Source organism: Melospiza melodia, chromosome 1, assembly GCF_035770615.1.
Source record: "Melospiza melodia melodia isolate bMelMel2 chromosome 1, bMelMel2.pri, whole genome shotgun sequence".
Lineage (NCBI taxonomy): Eukaryota > Metazoa > Chordata > Aves > Passeriformes > Passerellidae > Melospiza > Melospiza melodia.
Window position 1 is genome coordinate 39383581 of NC_086194.1, and position 21525 is coordinate 39405105.

At 38.8% G+C, this 21525-nt stretch overlaps 1 protein-coding gene across 4 annotated transcripts in view; it reads left to right on the forward strand.

The window, feature by feature from the left end:
* RARB (retinoic acid receptor beta) overlaps positions 1–21525 on the forward strand; it is a 313198-nt gene that overhangs the window by 23484 nt on the left and 268189 nt on the right. Inside the window, exon 1 of one of the 4 annotated variants that reach the window (XM_063154646.1) lies at positions 8742–8883. The exons of 2 other annotated variants lie outside the window; for them this stretch is intronic. The gene's annotated coding sequence lies outside the window, so the exon portion shown is untranslated. Of the gene's footprint in view, positions 1–8741; positions 8884–21525 lie in introns of those variants that run through there. One more of the 4 variants, XM_063154636.1, reaches the window with a different exon arrangement.

A 21525-nucleotide genomic window follows, 5' to 3' on the forward strand; every position in this document is an offset into this window, starting at 1 on the left:
AAGTGAAGGAGAATTAAATTTTAGTCCAGAGGTTTTTAGAGTTGTTGGGCTTTTGTCTCTGAAGGAGGAATTGGAGTGAGGCTGCAGGAAAGTGGTGCCTGCTAGCACATGGTGTGTTACTTGCTACAGATGTTACAGAGGTGTCCCAGTCCAGGGAACAGCTGTAGTTCTGGAAAGGATGTGGATTAACACAATCTGCCTTGAATCCATATTCAGCCCAGTGTGTTAATTATAGCTGGCATTTTCACAGTGGGTTTGGTTTTATCTACTGTACGGTTTTCCACAGCGCTGCTAAAATCCTGGTGACTTCAGAGCTTCTCTGCATGTCACTGTATATTCTGATTTGAGCTGCCTCTGACAGGTACAGAGCATAATAACCCATGTTTGATGCAATGAGCAGGCATGCCTTTTGGGCTAAATTTCTATTTCCTCCCTATCCCTATTGTAAGCAGAATTTGCATACTTAATTCTTTTCACTTAGTGAAAAATATATCCCTTCAGGTTTGACAGCTTCCCAAAGAATATTTTAGATTTCCCACTCTGATTGTGGGCCATATGTTAGAACTAATTATATAAATGAGACATCATAGAATTGTGACATGCTTAAATGTTCAGTGCTTTAAAGACTTATGCAAGTGCATGCTAGCTTGGGTAAGTGCTGGAAGAAGAAAAGAGAAGCTGCAGGTTTTGAACAGATGTTAGCAGCTTGGTAGGGCTATCCATTGTCTTTATCTCTCTATAAGAGGTTGCTGACACTTTGAAGGGTTTGGCAGACTACTCTGAGCTGCCATAGTGCAGGAAAGAAAGAATTTCCTTTTTGTACCTATGGAAGTGCCAGAGATTCATTATATATTAAGTAATGAAATGTGGGATGCAGATAGCCTCATTTTGCTGTTGAAAGTAAGCACTAAATGTGTGGCTACAACTGAATGTTTCTGCCCATTTTTCTTTTTTTTCTTTTTTTTTGGTGTGCTGTGGATGCTGCTCTGAGGCAGAATGGCTCACAGGCCTGCCTTTTATTATGAATTCATGTTATTATGGATTATATTATTGGGAATTAACTGAAAGAAAAAAGGTGAAGGAAAAAAAGAGAGTGGGGAAAGTCAGAGCTGTGTACTGGAGGGTTAAGCACCAAGGAAGGAATTTTATGCGATATTTGTTATTAGTGTTAACTGGACAGGTATTATCTCTAAAGTCAATTATACCTTGAATAAGTTTTTAGTACAAAAAAGCTTAGTTTGTACTAACGCTGTCATTTTTTTTTCTCCAAGTCTCAGTGATGCATAGAATAGTAAAGACAATGTCACAGAAAGTATACTGTACAAAAGTTTTGTCTTCATAGTTAAAAATGAAATATGTATGCAGGTTATGCATGCCGAGCTGGTAAGCCAGAATTATGTCTGTAAGCTATTTCTGTCTATTTAGCTTTAATGCTGATGCATATTTAATTGCTTGGCCTGTTTTCCCCTCAGCAAGATGTGGCTGTGTGGCACTGCAGTCAGTGCCTGCAGTGTGCACAGCCCAGTCTGATGTTTGTGCTTGTGCCTGTGCAGTGCAGCATCCACGAGCGGCAGGGTGATGGAGTCTGGGAGAAAACCAAAAACTCTGCTCTGCTCTTCCAGGGGTGTTTCTGTGGAGGGCCTCCCTGTGGGACTGCAAATGGAGACATTTACAATTTTAATGGCTGTGTCTGTAGTTTCTATGCTGGAATCATATACTCTATTTTTCTCTTGTGTGTAGAGATCTTCTTCAGCACGATCTAAACTGTTTTATGTTGCTTGTCTGCTTAAGTACAGAAAGGCTTTTTTTAATTTAATGTATTAAAAAGCTGGTTTTTAAATTATAATATTACTTTTGGCTTTCACTTTTAAGACCTCACCTACACTGCTTTCTGTATTTCTTGTCAGAACACGTTTGGAAAATGGAATCACAAGAAGCAATTAGTAATAATTGTGTTGAAAGATTACTCTGCATAGTTAAATCTCAGATGCTTTGTCTGTGAAAGATGAGTATGATTTAACTTCATGTGAAAAAGCACCCGTGGTTTGTGAGTGAACTTTGACTACCTGCTTCATATGAAATAATTTTTTTGGTTTTACAACCAAATTATTAATTCAGTGTAACAGCTGAGATGGTGAGTACAAGTAAGACAGGAGGGAGCAATAGGAGAAAAGCTCTGGATTCTTGTATCAGCAGAAAGGTATGTGTGAGCAGGAGAGGAATCTTCATGATACCAGATGTTTATTAGCTTGTATTCTCTAGTCAACTAAAGGAACTTTTTAATGCTGGAGATACTGAGTAACTTTTGAACTTCCTTTTCTGTTGGATGTGTGTCCTATTGTGCTGTTTACTGTAGTTTGTGTAATACCGAAAGTTCTTACTGTTTTATCAAAGGATAGCAGATTGTTTTATTTTAAATGAAGAAATCCCTTCAGATTATACATTTTCTGCTCAGCTGCAGATTAACTGTTTTATCCAATCACAATTGTGGGACATATTGCCAGTAGATAATTTGTTCCCTCTGTGTCTCAGTCATGCTTATTACCTTCATCTTATTACATAGTTTGAGCCTGTGAAATGATTTCTTAACTGCACTTTAAGATAGTTTGTGTAGACAGGAAAATTACTGCTCCCACCCTCAGGATCAATTTGTAATGTGCTTTTATAGAAATATTATGTGCTACACTTTAATATTGTTCATAGTCCAGAAGATAATTGCCATGATGAGTCTTACTTAATCATGGTAAAAGTAGAGTCCATATGGAATTTGAAGGAAAAGGTACTTAATTAGCTGTGCTTTAATACTGCTGTCCTGTCTCCAACAGGACTGCTGGTGCCCTCAAAGATGTTTCTTGCATGAAGGAAATATTTGGTTTAGTACAGCAACTTATTGAACATATTCTGGTGGGGTTTTTTGGGGGGGAGTGGAGAGAGCAACCATGAAATGAAGATCTAATTTTTAAAGGAAAAATAAGAAAGGGCCACTGACTTGGAAAAAAATCACAAAGGGAGAGAATAGGAGAGAAACTTGAGTGGAGAAGTAAAAGAGAAATTAATGGATATACAGGCAAAGAAACTGAGGAAATTGGGGGAGAAAATGAATTCACGTGGTCTTAAAGAAGATTGAAGAAACAAAGAAAGGGGAATTATCACAATACAAAGCAAAATGAGTTGTGAACTGTAAAATCAGGCACTTAAACATATTTCTCTCTTAACTCTGGCCTGCTTGTCTTCACTTTTTTCCGTCTCCTTTTTCCCTCTTCTCCTTTCACCTATGCTGAAAAAATAGTTTGCTAGAGTGACACCATGACAGGACTGAGTGGTGCAGCTCAGAGATGTCTCAGCAGCTTCAGGTTGACTCACTTGTATACGTTTACTTAAGTTCCTAAAGAGATTTGCTCACATAGATTTGTTTAGTTCATTACTATTTTTCAACTTTATGCTAAGTCAAAGCATCACTGGAGCCTCAACAGAGCACACCTCCTTTTTTTTACCTGCATCAAATATCTATATGTGAAAATAGAGAAACCTGATGTATGATAGCCCCATAATTAAGTTGCCAAACGTGGTTTTTAGTTCACCTTTTTTTAAAACTTCTTCACCATTCCTGTGGAATCAGTGTTAGGCTTTGAAATATTGTCACAAGCAAGCACGACCTTCACCACCTGAGCTAAACCAAAACGTGTAGGGGCAGAGATAGACTCCAGAGGGATAAATACAGAGCAGCACATTGCTAAGTTGTGCCTCTAAAAAAGATACAATTTAGTTTTATCAGTGTTTGCGTGTTTGTGGATCATTAGTTTTGCTACAAATGAAAACACAATTTCCCAGTGCTGCATTGGAGATACAAGGCATCTCCAAGGTATCAGTGTTAATTTTAGAATTGCAGTTAGCTTCTCTTTTTTAATCCATGTGACTTGCCCTCCAGTTACTCTGCATGCAGTAGTGTGGATTTCAAGGTACTTCAAATCTACCTTAAAGTGATCAGAAATTCTCATTACTTAATGACTTTGGAGGAACAGTAGGGAACCTATGTTGCTCTGGCACTGTTAAGTTCTGCTAGCCTCATTAATAGTTGTAAATTTTATTCCTATTTAAGATGAAGACTCTCTATACTTCCTGGCAGCAGGAATGAAGTAGGATCAGTAGTAACCTGAACCTGATGTCCATGTTGGAGAGGTGCCCACATGGGTGGCATTGGTGCCAGTGTGCAGGACAAGGCTGGGCTGTGATTTGGCACACTCCCTAGTGAGACACCCTGGCTGCCCTGTGCCACAGGAGCTGTGGGCTCCCACAGTTATAACTGGTTTAAGCACTGCCATGAGAGATACTGTTTTATACTGTCAAATACACTGATCTGTTTATGGTACTTGGCATGATTTTCTTTTCGACTGAACTTCTCTTTTTTGTTAATAGGTATTTATATTTTGTTTTATTCAGCTGGCACATATTGTACATTATGGAGAATAATGTTCAGTTTGATTGATTTGTTTCAGAATGGATCTAAGCATAATTTTTCCTTCTGTATTTAGCCTGTTCAATGTGAGTCACTCCATTTAGTGAAATCCTTTATCTCCTCCTGTGTCTGTGCATGTGTGTGTCAGCTTTCCCTGGCCTCACCCTCAGTGCCTGTTGTGGATCTTGCTGAGGTTGGTCCTGGCCCCTGCAGTTTAGTGCTCTCACTGCAGCTCTACAGAGTCACCACGAACCATGCCTTGCTCTGGGTTCCCCACCACTGATGCATTCATTCTCTTTGGCATCTACTGCTTAAAAGTAGTTAAATGTCAATACCGTAACAATTTAATACAGTTAACACATTGCTCATCCTCTAACGCTCCAGGGCTTTGGGTCAGCACTTTGCAGGGACAGATTGTGCCACTTGTACAGGCTTTAAGGACATCTCACTCCTTTAAAAGTCTTCTTGAAGTTAATGCAGCTCCATGTTGGGCTGAAGAACCTGTCCTAGGGTTGGTTAGCTTAGTGCTGTAGGTCTGGCATGCTGCTCTCAGCTTCCACTGTTCAGGGAGATTTGCTCTGATGAAATATGGGTTAAACTGTGCTTTTGCTTCATAATGCATTTCGGACTAAGGCTTACAGCAATTTATTTTTAATAACTTCCACCCTTTGTAACTGTCCTGCCAAGAGCTTGGCTTACTGATGTCCAGTCTTCTCCAGGCTTTAAAATCTGCATTTTTGTTCCCGTAATAGTGGTTTTAGTGTAAGTGGAAACATCAGTCTTGTCTTAAATCTTCAAAATTAAGTATAAATGTTATCTGTTGGTTTTCATAAACTTGAATCTTTGAGATGGTGCTTGGCTTTTTAGCCAGCACAAGACGTTTGTTGTATGTCCAGAAAGTACTTTGTCAGAAATATCAAATGATGAGCTATGTTAAAAGAGTTTTAAGTATTAACATGTTGTTGTAATTGCAGTTACAGTTTTAAGCTCTTTTAGCTAAGTAGAGTATCCTTGAGAGAATATGATGTGGTACAAGTTACTTTCCACAGGATGTGATTTGTCCTATGATTATTATTATAAATTATTATTAAAAATGATGTTTTGAAGTTATGCCCTTTTGCAGAGTGTCTGAGAATGCCCTTTTCTGTAAAACCACACCCTGTGTGGGTGCGATGCCTTTATTTAATAGATCTTTTGTATCCATTTCCTTCCCTGGAACATGGAGGACAGTAGCACCCAAGGGCATTGAGGGAAAGGAGGAGTGGGAAGCTTGGACTGAGCAGGCAGAAAGAGCTTGTGCAAATTCCTGCCTGGATCTTAGGCTGGCACCCATAACTTCTGTTTCTGTCCTGCAAGGAGAACAGAGCATTTTCCTTCTCATCTGGTTGGGGTCTGGAGGACAGCAACATGGTGGTTGCTCCCTGTGATCGCCTCAAAGAAGGCTGGGTGTTGAGCCTGAAAAATCAGTCCTCCTCTTGATGTGAGTGGTTGTCAGTGTAATATAATTTAATAGAAATTCTCTCTATCTTTGAAAAAAAAATTCTAGAAAATCACTCAGGAAACGCATAGGAGAGAGAGCTTCGTTGCCTAGGGTTATAGAGTTAGAGGCTAAGAAATAAGAAAATAACAGATTTAAGGTATCAGCAACTTGAATTCAACGCACATGAATGAGGCTATTGGCTGCAGCTGTAATAATTTGTTAACAAGAGTGATGAACTGGGTGTTTTATTGTAGGTCATTCAGATCTTGAGGGCAGACTACTGCATCTTCTCTAGGAGAACCCTGTTGTGTTTTCATTCACATATTTTTCCTGCAGAAAAAGAATTTGGCTGCTAGCTAAACTTGGATACATGGGCAAATTTTGGTACCTGTGAGCCAGAATTTTTGAGCTGGTTGGATAAACATTCCGTTTTCCTGACTCACATAGATAAATGTGATTTTTTGACTGACATACAAAGTATACATTGGCAGCCAAGCAGTGACTTGTCTGGTATTGACCAGCTGATTAGGGTTACACAGGTGCAGAAGTGGTGTGCTGTGCCAGGCTTCTTCTGCCTTTTCTGACAGAAGAATTCTTCTGTAATTAATTTGTGATGGCATTAGCTTAATTTATAAGAATCCTGCTGAATTGGATTTAAAAATAATTTTTAAGGGTATCTTAGTAGTAGGTGTCTCTTTTGTAGATGGTCTGTATTGCTTTGATTTACTGCTTGGTTGTTGGTATAGATTTAGAAATATACTGCTTCCACCACATAACAAAATTTGCATCTGTTGGACTGCACCTGATTTGATGTCTTTTATTTATATATTTTCCTTGGTTTCTTTATTTTGAGTAGATTTAAAGATGCTAACCATAAATGCACTGAACTGCAAAATTATGGACTAAGAGCTTTGGACTAAGGAATGTGAAGATGAAAATTTAATTTTTTTTCCCAGAGTTTTGTTAGATGCTAAATGATGAACTTGTAATGAAAACAATGAGGGTTCAGGATCAACCTTGACTCTTGGTGCATGAGTAAAGCACTAGACTGTAAAGGCTGATTCTTGACTGAATCAGTAATAGCAATAAATAAATAATAAGAGCTGTAAAGTGGTGTTGAGACAAGGAATCCTGTGTGTGTTTGTGTATTTGTTTGCAAGATGAAGTCTGTGTATTCGAAGATTGACTTGTCTAGAGAGGCTCTTTTTTTGGCTGAAACAAGCCTTTGATATTTTGAAGAAATCAAGAATTAATTCTTTATGCTGAACTTTGAGGGATGCGTCTAAAAACATTATTACTTACCTATGCCTCCCAGGAAAATAATTCCACTTTTGAACAGGTACCAAAAATAGGCTTAAAAATACAATTAACCAATTTCAGTACTGCATATAGGAGGCATGCTCACAGTCAAAACCAAAACTGGACTTGTTTTACTTTGAGGACCAGTGTTCTCATTTCGTGGGAAGGTGAGGTAATGCCTTTTTTATGCTTATACATAATATTGAAAACCTAAAATACAATTCAGATGTGTAATAGCAATATTAAATATTTAAAAGTTTGAAAAATTTAATGCATTTAAATATTAAATACATGTGCTGGAGAACAAATTGCAGGGTTGAGTACTTATGTCGGTAACATGTTTTATTTGAATAGTTCATGTCATTTTTGTGTGAACAGTGAAAGAGGTGTGGTGTATATGTGATGTCAGCACTGTTTTAAGTCATGAAGACTATTTGAAACTGATTACATATTTAACTATGGTGTGAACAGCCTTTTTTTGAAATAACAAAACAGAAGTTACCCAGTTAATAAGAATAAAAAAAGATTTGATTGCTGTACTCTGGTTAGTGGATTTTTCCTCAAAAGGAGAGTGCTTTTGTGTTTCTCATTCATGGCTCTACTTTTGTAGGAAAACCAGGGAGAAATTAAAACCTGTGTGCATTTAGTTGCTGTAAATCATCTTACAAAAAGCGTTGACCAGCAGAGGGCTTCTGTCCCTGGGAAATAATCCCTCACACCGATATTGCCAGGGAAGAGCTGCTTTAAGCACACACCTTTCCACAGTTGTTTTCCTTCTCTTGTGGTCCTGTGGACCAGCCAGCCCTGGAGAGCTGTGCAGGACCCTGTGGTCTCCTTTGCTTCCCTTCAGGCTGTACATGATGCAGTCTTATCTCGACAGGGCAGGGGAAAACTCAGTCCCTCTGCAGTGGCCCCCTTTTGATTGTGTTAAATGTTTTTGTTGTCAATATGCAATTATGAGGAGAAGGAGGGATGCTGTGGAGATTTTTGGGGTTCAGACTGTGGGATGAATACCCTGTAGGTGGTCAACTTCTTAAAGAGTCTGTCACATTTCTATCACAAGCTTTATTCTTTAAACCAGAGCAAAGTTTATTCTTTTTGTCCAGCGCAGAATGGCACCTGATAAATCTTTGTGTATCGTAGTTCATGCCTTTAGCAGTGTGAAAGGGTACACTGATGTGGGGGCACTCAAGCAGGTTTCTGTAATGGCAAGAGCACTGATCCTCCACTCTGCTAGAAATATATTTTGAATCTGTCTTGCTGCCTCATTACTGAATATTATTCTTGACACACAGTTCTGCGTTTTACCTGGCAGGCATTAGTCTTTCTTTTGGCCAGGTTTTGCATTCTTTTTATCTGCTTTATCTAGAATTCATCTCTGTTGCTTACTCTGTAGCCACGGTGTGCTAAACAGCCTAAAGTCAAATATTGCCACATACACCTCTCTTCTTAAAATACCATTAACTTCGCTTGGTGCTGTGAGCCACCCAGTCAGAACTAAGCTTTTCAGCTGGGTGACTGGCAGCATATGGAGAGACAAACTCTTTTGGACACATTTGGTTAAAAAGATAGTGTTTGTTCTGCCTTTCTGTGTTCAGCAGTGCCTTTTTTTCCTCGGCAGAATTGGAAGATAATAGGATTTTAAAGGGTGAGTAATTGACCGACAACCACTTCCAGCCGTAGCATTTTTCTTCATATTGTGTGGCCTCAGTGCTTAGATGAGGCACGGCCTGATTTCTTATTTCCACAGCTCGCTGCACTAAATCCCATGGCAGCTTGGTTGTTCTGCTGGCAGCACAGGGGAAACAGAAGGATACATAACTGGCCCGGGTTGGTTTGGCTGGTTGGTTGTTTCTTAAATTTGGGTGTTTGTTTCAGTGGCATTGGGTATCTCTAAGAATAGCATGCACTATTCAGATGTTAAAATTGAATCACATAGATGCAAAATGCATTTCTATTGTTGATGCCAAAATTAAATATTCTCAAAATCCCTTGTATTTTAATACATCCTTTTTTCTTTCCTCTCATCCAAAAAAACCCACATTTTTTGTTGTCATTTTGGTGCAATTATTTGTGTTAATTGATGATGCCTGGGCTGCAGAAAAAGGAAGCCTGGAGGTTGTAGATGCTCAGGAGCACAGCTGAGTAAGGGCTTTTGCAGCTGAGAGAGGTTTGGGAACTGGGGAGGAAGATGGCAATAGCAGTTTAAAGCTTTGGTTGTCATGGGGGAGGTTTGTGAGAAAAGGAGTCAAATGCTTCAATCAACCAGGAGGGAGTGAATGAATTCCTATCTTTTTTATGAGGATTAATTTTTTATTAGATGGTAGCGGCTGTTTTCATTTGGTCTTTTCTCCTTTTTAGCCTTTTTTTCCCAAGCTTCCCTCCCTCTCTGCTGCCTCTTGCTTGAGCTTGAACAGTTCTGACACTAAATGACCATTTGATGAGTCTTTCCTCACCATCCCCCCACGTCTAATTTACCAGGGAGTGCTCTTGATGTGGGTGGTACCCCTCTCATCAGGGTTTTAGACAGACTCAGCAGCTCACAATGATGCCCATAGGCAAAGGGCATGGTACCAAAAGCGTGGGGGAGCTGTGCCAGCACAGCTCAGACTTAGCTTAAAGTGGTCCTGAAATTTTGTCTGGGGGTTCTTCCTGCAGCTTGGGAGACTTGCTTAAATATATTTTAGATTAATAGGTGATCAGTATAAAGCTACATTTGTTTATAACAGCTTTTTAAAATGGTATTTGCATATATAAGTTATCTTACATATTGAAATGTGTCCCTGTGTGTTTTTGCATCAAATTCTAGAGACCAGTATAAGGCATGCAGATATAGGACTGCATTTTTCAATGAGAGCAAAGGGCACCAGAAGTAGTCACTGATAACATCTATCTATCTATCTATCTATCTATCTATCTATCTATCTATCTATCTATCTATCTATCTATCTATCTATCTATCTATTTTTCTTTTCTTTTCTTTTCTTTTCTTTTCTTTTCTTTTCTTTTCTTTTCTTTTCTTTTCTTTTCTTTTCTTTTCTTTTCTTTTCTTTTCTTTTCTTTTCTTTTCTTTTCTTTTCTTTTCTTTTCTTTTCTCTCTCTTTCTCTCTCTTTCTTTCTCTCTTTCTCTCTTTCTCTCTTTCTCTCTCTCTCTCTCTCTCTCTCTCGCCATCTTTGCAGGAGAAAATGACTCCAAAACCAAAGCAGTTTGTTGCTTTCTGATAATTTGGTTCCTTGTGTTCTTTGTTTTGGCATCAGTTCTGATGTGTTCTGTAAACAATCCTTGATAATATAAGGATTTGTAAGAGTTGCAGTGGTTTTAGTGCATCAAGGTTTTAGAAACTCTTCTCAGATTGCTCAGATGCTCTGTTATGAATTTTGAAGATTATACTGGTGGTATATGCATTAGTGTTATATAAAACACATGCATATTAAATGCAATGTGAATATATTTTGCCTTTTCTGAAGAGATTTGGAATAAACAAAAGCACTTGCAACTGAACATTTGAATGTTTTGATGGAAAAGAACCTAAAACCACCTTATTGCAAAAATGTGTAGTAGCTGAACTTTGTGCATCCCTCACCTCAGTTACTTGCTTAGTTTAAAAGGTCAAATAAATTAAAAGACAAATTAATGTTAACATGTTGGTGAACTACATACTGACTTTAATTGTAACTGTAAAAACAGATACCCTGAGGCAGGTTTAAGCAGTGGCAACTAACATTGTTATGATAGCCTCAGGAAGCAAGTGTAACAGACAGGATGTTTTGTAATAAAACTGTAAAACAATTAAAATAGCTGCACAAAGGATGCTGCTTTTTAGCCTGTCCAGAGGAAAGGGCTGCAAAGGGAGTGTCAGCCAGTCACAGCATCGCAGTTGTTATAAATTGCCATCTACTTTTGGAAGGGGCAAAAGATGGATAACAAAGTCGACAAGTAAATACATGCTACATAAATATGCATAAATCCATTACCATCTGCCACATTGTCCAATTTGACTGGGGTGTCTACCACATAAATCAGTTTAAAGCAGTTTCCCTCAAGCAATATTTTCTGTAATGAATGGTTGAAAGATCTACATTCTTGGGTTGTGACTGTAGTTCCGGTATATAATATGGAAAATACCATATTTACCATTTTCTCAAAAAAAAAAAAAAAAAGCTGTAGTTGAAAGATTTATTTGACTGTGCAGCTACTAAACTTTGCATTAGTCTTTGGAAGCCAAGCCAGGAAGTTAAATTATCTGGCTTTTTGCTTGGCTAGGAATTTTTAGTGGTTTATTTTACACAATCGCTTCTACGGACATTAAGTAAAGATTAGAAATATCAGTCTGCAAATGTGCTGGTTTTGTATCCCAGCATTATGGTCGTTTAAAATTATAATTTTTCATGAAGTTTCATTCCTTGCTTGGTAAGCAAACATAGCTCATAGTGCTGCTGTTTATTCTTTGCGTTGTCACTGTGATATGTCTCAGTTTAGGTCCCAGTAATTTTATTTTTCTGTCCTCTATGTGTACAGCACACTTACATTTAATCTTTTATCCAGATGTGGCCTCCTTAGACTCAGCTTGTGCAGTTTTCCTACATCCTGTTCTGGATTTCTCCTGATGGCTGCAGCTATGGAGCCCCTGTGCTGGGCCCTGCATTCATCTGGGCTTGGTTTCTTTGACACAGAGCCCGCCTTGCCCTGCTCTGGCCCCAGTGGGAAGGGGCCCCACTGAGAATGGGACTCAAGACCCAGCTGGCTTGTCTTCTGTTTTATGGCATACCAAATAGATTGCACCGGGAGAGATAACGTTTGTGTGTTCATTCTTTAGTGCAAGAAGAAAGTATTACAATTTACTTGTTTGTTTGCTAAATTATAGATTAAAGCAAAAGTGGCCTTTTTTATGTACACTGATATTCCTTTTTCTTCCCCCCACTCCATTCCTACTCTAGAGATTTGTAATTATTACTGAAAAATTTTATGGTATTCTGATGAAGAGTATATATTAAGACTTTACATCAAGACACTCTTTCTTGTGGGAGGTGTTAAAATGCTCATTTGGGATGGAAAAAGATAAATTTGGGGTTTCGTTCTTATAAAGAAGCTAGCCTGAGATTGTATATGCAGGAGCCTGATAACCCATCTTCTCTCTGCAAATATTTGCCTCTGTTAAGTCAAAGGTCAAAAATATAAACTGCCTGTCAGGTTAATTCAGTGGAGTTTTGTAAATCACTTAAGTATTTTTGAGTCTGTATGGCTAGGTGTCCTTTAGTAGGTTAGAAATCTAACTTTGCATTTCTGTTTTCTAAGAAGCACAGGTTTTTAATGTAAGAAAATCACAATACTGTAGTAAAATTGTTACAAAAACAGTTTATAGGTAATATTGAAACATTTCTTTTACATGGTAGAGATTCTGTAGTGTTAGAAAAACAGCTTCTAATAAACACACAGCTTCACTTCTTAATGGAACAGAAATCTAATGTTAAAACTAGAAACGAATCCACTTGGGAAAATAGTGTGTAAGTGTGAAATTCATTTTCACTTCAGATTATCTGCCTTAAAGATAGGGCATCACACACAAGCTAGTTATCCAGCCTTTCAGCTCAGACATGGAGGGGAAGGGTTCCTATAGATAAGGACTCATATCATTTAAAGAGAAGTGTCCAGTAAAGGTGGGATATGTCTCCCCTGGGAGGGCATACAAAATAATATGGTTTTGTGTCTTAGGGTTGTGCATGAATCTCAGTGTGACATTTTTTGTGTATGTGAGGGGGAAGGGAACAGTGTGCTCAAAATGAAAAAATATCTACATTTTTTAGGTAAAATATTAATCTACAGCATGCTAATTCTCAGGTGGGCTTAGTAACAGCTGGGATATGATTTAAAGATACTTGTAAAAACAAACAACCCCCTCACTTAAATACACACCTTAAGTCTCTGTATCTTCTTTATTGACATGAAATAATAGACCAAAGTATAAAGGTTTGTTTGAGAAAGGCTGCTCTCTGATCTAAAGCTACTCTTTCATCAGTTCTCTGTGTTGGATGCGTTCCTTTGAGCACATTTTGTATGTGTTTAGAGGAGAAAAGATAGTCTGGCAACTCTGTATCGAGGCAGGAAACCTATTTCCAGAGCTGCCTCAGGCTTCCTGTCCTGCTAAGGAACTGATCCTGCTAACCAGAGCTGGAAAAAAAAAAAAAAAAAAAAAAAAGAAAAAAAAAAAAAAAAGAAGAGGAAAAAACCCCAGGAACTTTAAGTATGCAAGTTTTAAATTAAGTATTTTTGCTACTGGCCCTCTTTTTCAGAAGATCTAATACTTACCTTCCTGGCAGGATTTTCAGAAGGTGAATTTTCTGAAGCCTCAAGTGCTTTCTTGCAGGATCCTGTATAGGTGTAGAAGATAACTTTTCACTGTTGCTGCACTCTTATTCCTCAAGCAAGACTTGAGGAAATTTGTGCAGGGTGCCAACCTCTGAAACAGCCTTTCTCTCTGCTCTTGATAATGAAGTAAAGGGATGAAACCTGCCTTAGAATTGAGGTAATTCGTTATTATTTTCAAACAGAGATGGCAGGAAATAAGAGGAAAACAATTGCTCTGAAAACAATTTGAATGTTGCTCCAGACAAATAAAAGACTGAGGCAGTGGCTGACCTCTCCTGACAAACAGCTGGAGCCAAAAATGGCCACGGAGTTGTCGCTTAAGGACTTAATGGAGGAGATCTTTCAAATCAAAGAAACAGTAAACAAGGTAGATGGAGCTTTAACAGAGGTTAAAATTGAGATAGCTCAAATGAAAGTCAGGCAAAATGAAATTAAAGAAAAGGTGAATCAACAGTTCTGTGTGTGTGAGGATGAATTGCTTACGTTAAAAGAGACTTCTAATTGAATCAGCTTTCTGGAATGATCTTTGAAGAATCGGGAGAATAAAAGGAGGAAAATCAAATTTGAGACTGGATACCTAGAAAAGGCTTGAAGGACAGCACCCAGGGGGAGATTTTGAAAATATTGCACTGGAGCTGATAAAAGTGAATGCCGAGAGAGACCTCTGCAGCAAAAGGTTGCACCTCAGCTCCCTCCTGGGTGTCTGGTAGACATCAGCCCCTTGCATCACAAACATTGTGCTCGCCTTGGTCAGCAGATGACAGCGGTAAAGTTTCCTACTGTCAGTTTTTTCAGAGCACTCTCACTAGACCGTAGCTGGACACAGGCTATCTGCCACTGATGGTTTTACAGCCTCCCTGAATGTGAGGCCTGATTTATGGCACCCTAGTGAAATTGGGGTAGGTTACTGCATAACAATACAGTAATTATGGGATGAACCAGTTGGCCTGGCTCGGGGCTCAGGAAAGAACCTTTTCCTACCACTACAGAATGCGAAGGAGTTGTGTTCTGTAAAACTGCCCTCGCCTCTGAAATGCAGTGATGACCTGCTTAGGAATTACTGTGCTCACTGGTAGTTCCCTTTTGCTGCTGATTCAGTCAGGGTGGTGAAATAATAGAGCACATGAGGAAGAGTGATGGTCTGTGGTGCCTGGTTCTTCACTGATGAAATATTCCATCAGCAGAAAAAGTCAGGATATTCTTGTAGGTTCAGTTTGAATGGGGTCAGGGTGCTAAGAGTAACATGAGTTTGCTCTAGAGTTGAACCTCAAGTGCTTGGCTTGCAGCTAAGTTAGGACAACTACAAAAATTAGCGAGAAAGTTTTACCTCCCTGCAATGCTGCAGAAGGTAAACATATTTGAAATACCTAGGCAAGGAAATGGTGGGATGAAAATCTAAAATTAAGGTGGAGGCAGTGTTGTTCCTTATCTTGAAGGAACAACTGGTCATTAACTGGTTGCCCCCCTTAAGGATGCCATAATAAGAAAGTTATATTTCAGTTCAGTGCTAGTGTTTTGCTTGTCCTTGCAGATTTCTTATTGCATGCAAGAATCTTCAGTATTCCTTTTCTGATTTATTTGCTTTTGAATATTTTCTTAATTTTTTTTCTGGCATTGACAGCAGTAGTTTTTTCTTTTGATTCTTCCATTTTCAAGTAAAGTGGGTGAACTGCTTTAGGAAAAAGCACATTTTTAGTCATACTAATGAAAATGTTTTGTTAACCTGGCTTTCATTTTTGTTTTCATCTTTGTTTCTCATGATTCATGCTGAAGTATGTGTCACTAACTGTCCTGTATAGAATCTACAAAAATTACATTGTTATGTAATTTTTAGCAGTTTTTTCACTGTTTTTTTTCAGCCCAGCAATGGCAGACAAATATTGCAGACACAAATCAGAGGTTAGGTTTGACTGTAGGTTTTGGTGCTGACATAAATCAAGTGTTCCAGTTTCTTTATGTAAACTAATTATTTGCAACCAGGTTGGATTCTTGGGCAAAGTATTAATTTTGCCATTGTGAAGAGAAAGTTCTCGAGTCGTGAAAGATGGTAAACAATAGTTGATGGAGGCAAAGGAAAAAGCTCTGAGGAGCTGCTCCTTGCCCTGTTTCTTGGTAGAGTGATCGCCATTATATCCTCCTACAAAATAGTAGGAATAAGACAACCAATTAGTAGTGTTGTGGAATGTGATTCTACTTCACCCCACTGGTGAAGTAGGATTTTGATCAGCTTGAGGATTTAATAGTTGGGAAATCCATTGTTAACAACTGTGCCCATCTGAATGGCTGAGTGAGATTTCACTGACAGACTCAGTCAGTCTGGTTAAAATGACAGTTGCATCTGTCTTTTCCTGGAGATTCTGAATTGCATTATTTAGTGGACTGATGTGTCATGTAGTGGTGGTCCCAAAGAAGTTGAGAGGGTCATGAGGACATGCAGCACTATCTTACAAGAAGGTACTGCTAAAGGTGAACTGCAGTGATGAACAACTGTTAGTATTTAAAAAATAAGCTTGAAATATTTGTGTAGATTGGTTTGTTTCAGGGAAGAGCTACAAAGCATATTGTGGGTTTGGGAAATGTGATAAAATGCTGTGCTTACAAAACCTAAGACTTCACAAAAATCACTTTTCTGAAAGGGTCACAGGAAAGGTCAGTACATTTCTAGGTCTACATTTGTAGGATGGTCTTCTAATAGAGAATTCTTTTTCTTGTTTCTTTCTTTCTGCTCTTAACTTGCAGGGAATGAAGTCTCTTGAGTGCCTTCAATGTCGACATCAATCGAAATGTTTTTCCTTTCGGTTAATTGGCTTCCAGGTTCATGTTCCACCTTGCACCATAAATAGATTTAGGTGCATCTCTCCTAATTTGCAGGTTTCTGGATAGGTACCCTGGGTGAAGTATTTTAAGAAACTTTTGTTGTTCAGATACTTGAGAAAATAAAATACTAGCATAGGATTTCCTCATCTGGATCTTGACTTCAGCGTGTGAAACAAGATTGTGGTAGGTAGAAATTTGCCATTTTTGTTCCACTCTCAGTTTACAGGCAAGTTGCCCTGTACTTGTCTGTCTGTCTACCTATAGAGGTGAGTGTGTGTATAACACTACACTAGATATATATTTGTATTACATAGATTTAATGACAGTAGACACCAGGGCTGTACTTAAAATCCTGGGAACTCTTGTAGCTGCAATAGCCAAGAGTATAAGATGCCAGGTGATGTTAAACAGCTTTTGCTTCTCTTGTTGCTTGTCATTACTGTGAGAACAGCAACTCTGCAAGGTTTAGATCCTTTCATCAATATATAAAATATAGTATTTTTTTAAACTTCAATAAATTATATTCAGACTGTATCACTGTACTAGTATCTGTTTGAATTGCTTGTATTCTAGAGCATTTGGGAAGTTTTTCATGGTAGCCTTACCCTGGATCAGTGGCTAGAAGTGCTTTTGAAATGAACTGTCCAGGTTTCATTCCATGACACAATTGTGCCCACAGGGTAGGCACATCACTAAAAAGGGCTGTCCTCTGCACTCCTCAGCAGTGGGGTGAAGAAAACCCTGCCTGGTGTGTGCTGAGTGCCTTGGCATGGGTGGTATGAGTGCCCTCGGTCCAGGAACCACTGACAGCCTCCTCAGTTCTCAGCTGAAAATGCAGGAAGGGTCTGACAGCACTTAAGGAGAGCAAGCAGTCTCTCACTTGATGTAACTGAGTTAATTTCCATCTGGGTATGGGCTGAGGCTCTCGAGGTTGCTGAAGGACTGGAGAGACTGGCTGAAGCTGCCATGTCTCGTTTGTCCCAGCTGCCATGGTCAGGAGGCACCCTTGAGTATGAATATAGCTCCACTGGATGCTGTTCTTCCAAAGCAATGAACTGATTTTCACATCCAGTATGTCTGTGTAGACAGCACATCTCAAAGAAACTGGGTATGGTGCTGTTCTTTTTTGGCTTTTTTTTTTATTGGTACAACTGACTCATTTTGAGGCCAGCTCATGATGGGCAGGAGATGTTTTTCTAAGTTATATTTATTGTAATGTTCATGTGCAATGGCTGCATAATCTTCAACTTCAGTGAATGCTTTATTTTTTCCTCCTTCCCTTCAGCATGCTGCAAAGTGACAGCTTGATAAACAGACCAATTTGTTTGATTTTGATATTATGAGCTTTCAAGGAAAAGGCAGTATCAGCTTGCAATGGGCGATGTTCCTATTTTATGTCTTATGCCGAAGCACTTTTAAGAATGGACGTTGGCATAGGTAAAAGAACACTGCCACCAGGAAAGGCCTGCTGTTGAATTTTTTTTATTTTTAAGAAAATGGTCCATTTTTGTTCACATGCAAATAAATTGCCAATTTTATTCAAGATGAAGGAGGTGGATTTAAAATAAGAAATGGTACTTCTGAAAGTCTTCAGCGACATTGTGCAGTATCTCACTGAATAGCAGAGGCCTGTCAAGGCAGACAGGGATTTGTTTATCTGTATTTTTTTTTCTGAGCAGACTTTATTTGTGTTTCATTTTCCAAGTGGCACTGTAAATTTTTTTTTGGTTTTATGAGTTGTGCTTTCCAGTATGGTGTCGTTGCTTGGTGCTTCACACTGTAGAGAGAACAGCTGGGTTAATTAAATAGATATGTCACAGCACTGAAGCCAGAGCCTGCTGCCATTGTACACAAGCAGCCAAGAGTTACAGTAAATAGAGACTCACAGAGGCATTAGCAATGCAATATCAATTGTAGTAAAAAAACCCAAACAAGCTGTAGTGTGAAGAATAGTAGAACAAAATGATGCTTTGTGTGCATAAATTACAAATAAGTATAAATGAGGTGAACTGTGCATTTGTGATCTCATAAATTGGTTATTATTGATTATGATAAATTAATAAACTGCATTTCAGATAAATGTTAGCAGTGTCAGTATGGAATTTATGGAGGATTTTCTTTCCTGGTAGCATTACGGCACACTGCCCCATTTTTCTTCTCTTTACCTTCTCTTTTTTTCCCCCCCTCCAATATTGAGATATCTTAACATATGAATCCTATAACATTTTTATAAGGAGATTTGTTAACTCTGTTGTGTGGAACAAATTTGGTGACATTGTCCTTTGTGAGTTCCTATCTTCTCTCAACTATGAAATTCATACACCATAGCCCCCACTTCATCTCTGAAACACTAATGAAGGACTCTGTGTGTTTAAGATCTGCTCTGCCATTTTCAAAAGTGGCTGAATTTCATCACTGGCAAAATACACCTTTTATATCTGTTCCTTGTGTTCATGATGTTCAGGTTAGCTATAAATACTGAGGACAAAATGTTCCATGACTTTGGGTCATTGCAGACCCAGTGATGTACATGTGCTGTAAACTGAGGAGACAAGAGGTCATCTCAATGAGTATGATGGAAATTTTTACTAGATTGCAGATTTTTTCCCCCACAAATGGATCAAAGTTCACTTTACAGCTGCTGGTAGGGCTACTGGGGACAGCAGCAAAAGCCAAACCTCCAGAAAGGATGGATGGAAAGTAACTCCCAGCACAAGCTCCTCTCAGTGGTTTGGATGATGACTGGCAAGTTTCCAAGGAGCAGATGGTGCCAGCAACATTTTGTTTATTTGTGAACTACTTGCAGCATTGCAGAGCAAAGGCAGTGTAGAGCTGGTCAAAATGGCAGTACTGCCACGGCAGAAAATGGCACGAGTCATGGTGGCTGATGAATTACACCTTGAAAGGAATTCCTGGCTACTATTGACCTGTTGTTCTTAGCAGGTAACAAAATAGCCGCATAAACTTCTGCAATAAAAATCTTCCAGAATGCGATAATAATAAGGAACTATTATTTTAAAGTCAAACTCTCTTGTGCATGATATGAGGATTCTCAAAGCAAGTGGAGATGTCAGACATCAAATCTCAAGATGTTTTTTGGAGAATCTCAGTGTTAACATATGAAAAGCCAAATGAGAAATCTCAGTGCTGAGACTTGCTAGCTATGGGGCTGTAGGAGCTGGTAAAAAGCCTTTCTTTTATGGAGTCCTCAAATTCTTGTGTTAAATGCATGATTTGAAAAGCAAACACTAAAATACAGTCTCAGGTCTCAGTTCTCCAAGCTGTCAGATGTGAGTAGCTGTCTGCACATAATCCCTGGAAACAGGGAGGTGGAAGACTGGCAGTGGCTTACGCAGTGCTTCTCCTGTCTGGCATCCATGGCCACCTACCCATCATCTTGGGGACAAGGCTCTCCTGTCTGGGGGACAGTGGCTGGGATGTCTGCATTGGGTAGTCACCAAGAGAAGGCTCCTTCATGTGCAGAAGTGTCCTCTGCTCATCCCTGCTCAGCTTCTGTTTGGAAATATGTGCGATTAAAGCCACTAAGGATATCCAAGGACTTTGGGTGGTTAGATATGAAAGAGTTCATCTTAAAAATGTTACATTGTCTAAATAGAGGACGGGCCTTGGGAGGTTTTGGTGGGGGTTCTTTTGCCTATAGTTGTCATATGTAAATTGAAAGCTCTGCAAAAGTGACTCTTTTGCAAAACAAGTGCTTTACAAAATTATTCGAATTTGTAATTAGTGGCCATAAGTAGCAAAAAGGAGCAATACTAGCAGACAGAATTATTCATGTGGAGGGATGAACATTTGAGCATTGTGGTGTGGGTTGTAGGCACATGGGTCTTCTGTTTTCCTACCTATTTTGTATTCCATGAAAAATTATGGTAATCTCAGAGGCAATTGAGGCAGTTTATCCCATCTTTTCTATGGAAAGAGCCAAGTTAGACAAACCAAGCCTGAATGTCCAAGGAGTGGGGAAAACTTGAGACTATTACTCCTGACTCTTGCGGGAGCTTGTTCTTGTGTTTAATAGACAAAATAAAATACTGTAATTCAGTGTAATGAATTTGTAGCATTGACCTATTATGATTAAGTTTTTCCAAGAAGCTAAGGGCTCTTCTGTTCGCTTGTACCCTCCCAAGTGTTTTAATCAGAGATGCCTTTGAATTTCTTTGACATTAAGCACAGTTTGTGATTATATGAAGTTAGGCTGAGGAGAGGTGGAGGACAAGTGTTTTATATCTTTGAGCAATTTCTGTTTCTGGAGTCAGACAGCATTTTGAATTAAAATATTTTAACATGGTTTTTACTACTGTGGTAGATGCTGTAAGTTGTACTAGACTTCAAGTTTATATTCCCCCTCACCCCTCAGTTCACATCTGTAGCAAATTTGAGTGCACTGTCCTACACATTACACTGAGATGTGTCTTTGAACATGTGATACAGCATGAGATTATTCAGTGTGACAACACTTAACCTAACATAATTCAGTTCAGTGCACTGAGAAATAGAATGATAGAATATTTTTTCCCTAGGATTGGTACCCATCCATTGTCACTCAAATCACTGCCGATTATCTGGTAGGAGCATAAGAATATAGGACTTGCCATACCAGATCAAACCAGTGGTCCATCTAAGAAGCTGTCCTTTCTCTTGAGACAGGCTGGAGTTGGGTATTTAAAACAAAAGTGCATAAAACCCTACAGTATACTTTCAAATACTGTTGTTGAATTTTTTTAAAAATTGTGTCAGTAGGTTTTGGTCTGTGCTGTGTAGCAAAAAGGCTGAAATCCTTCATGTTTCCTAAATCTGCTCTGGTGCAACACGTGATTTTCATGTTATCTATCTAAACCTTATCTGAATTTTGCAGCGCTTTTGATGTCAGTGTGCTGTGGTAGCAGTGCATTCCACAAATTAATTGTATGTTATAAATAGGAATGTCTAATGTCTCATGTAAACCTCAAACATGCCTTCTATTAGATATCTCATCTTAAAGCTAAAAAGGATTCCTGTCAGTCCCTACCCTGCAGGACTCTTCCAGTGCCTGTAATTATTCTAACAATTCTTCATATCTATACCTTCTGCTTATCACAAGATCAGATC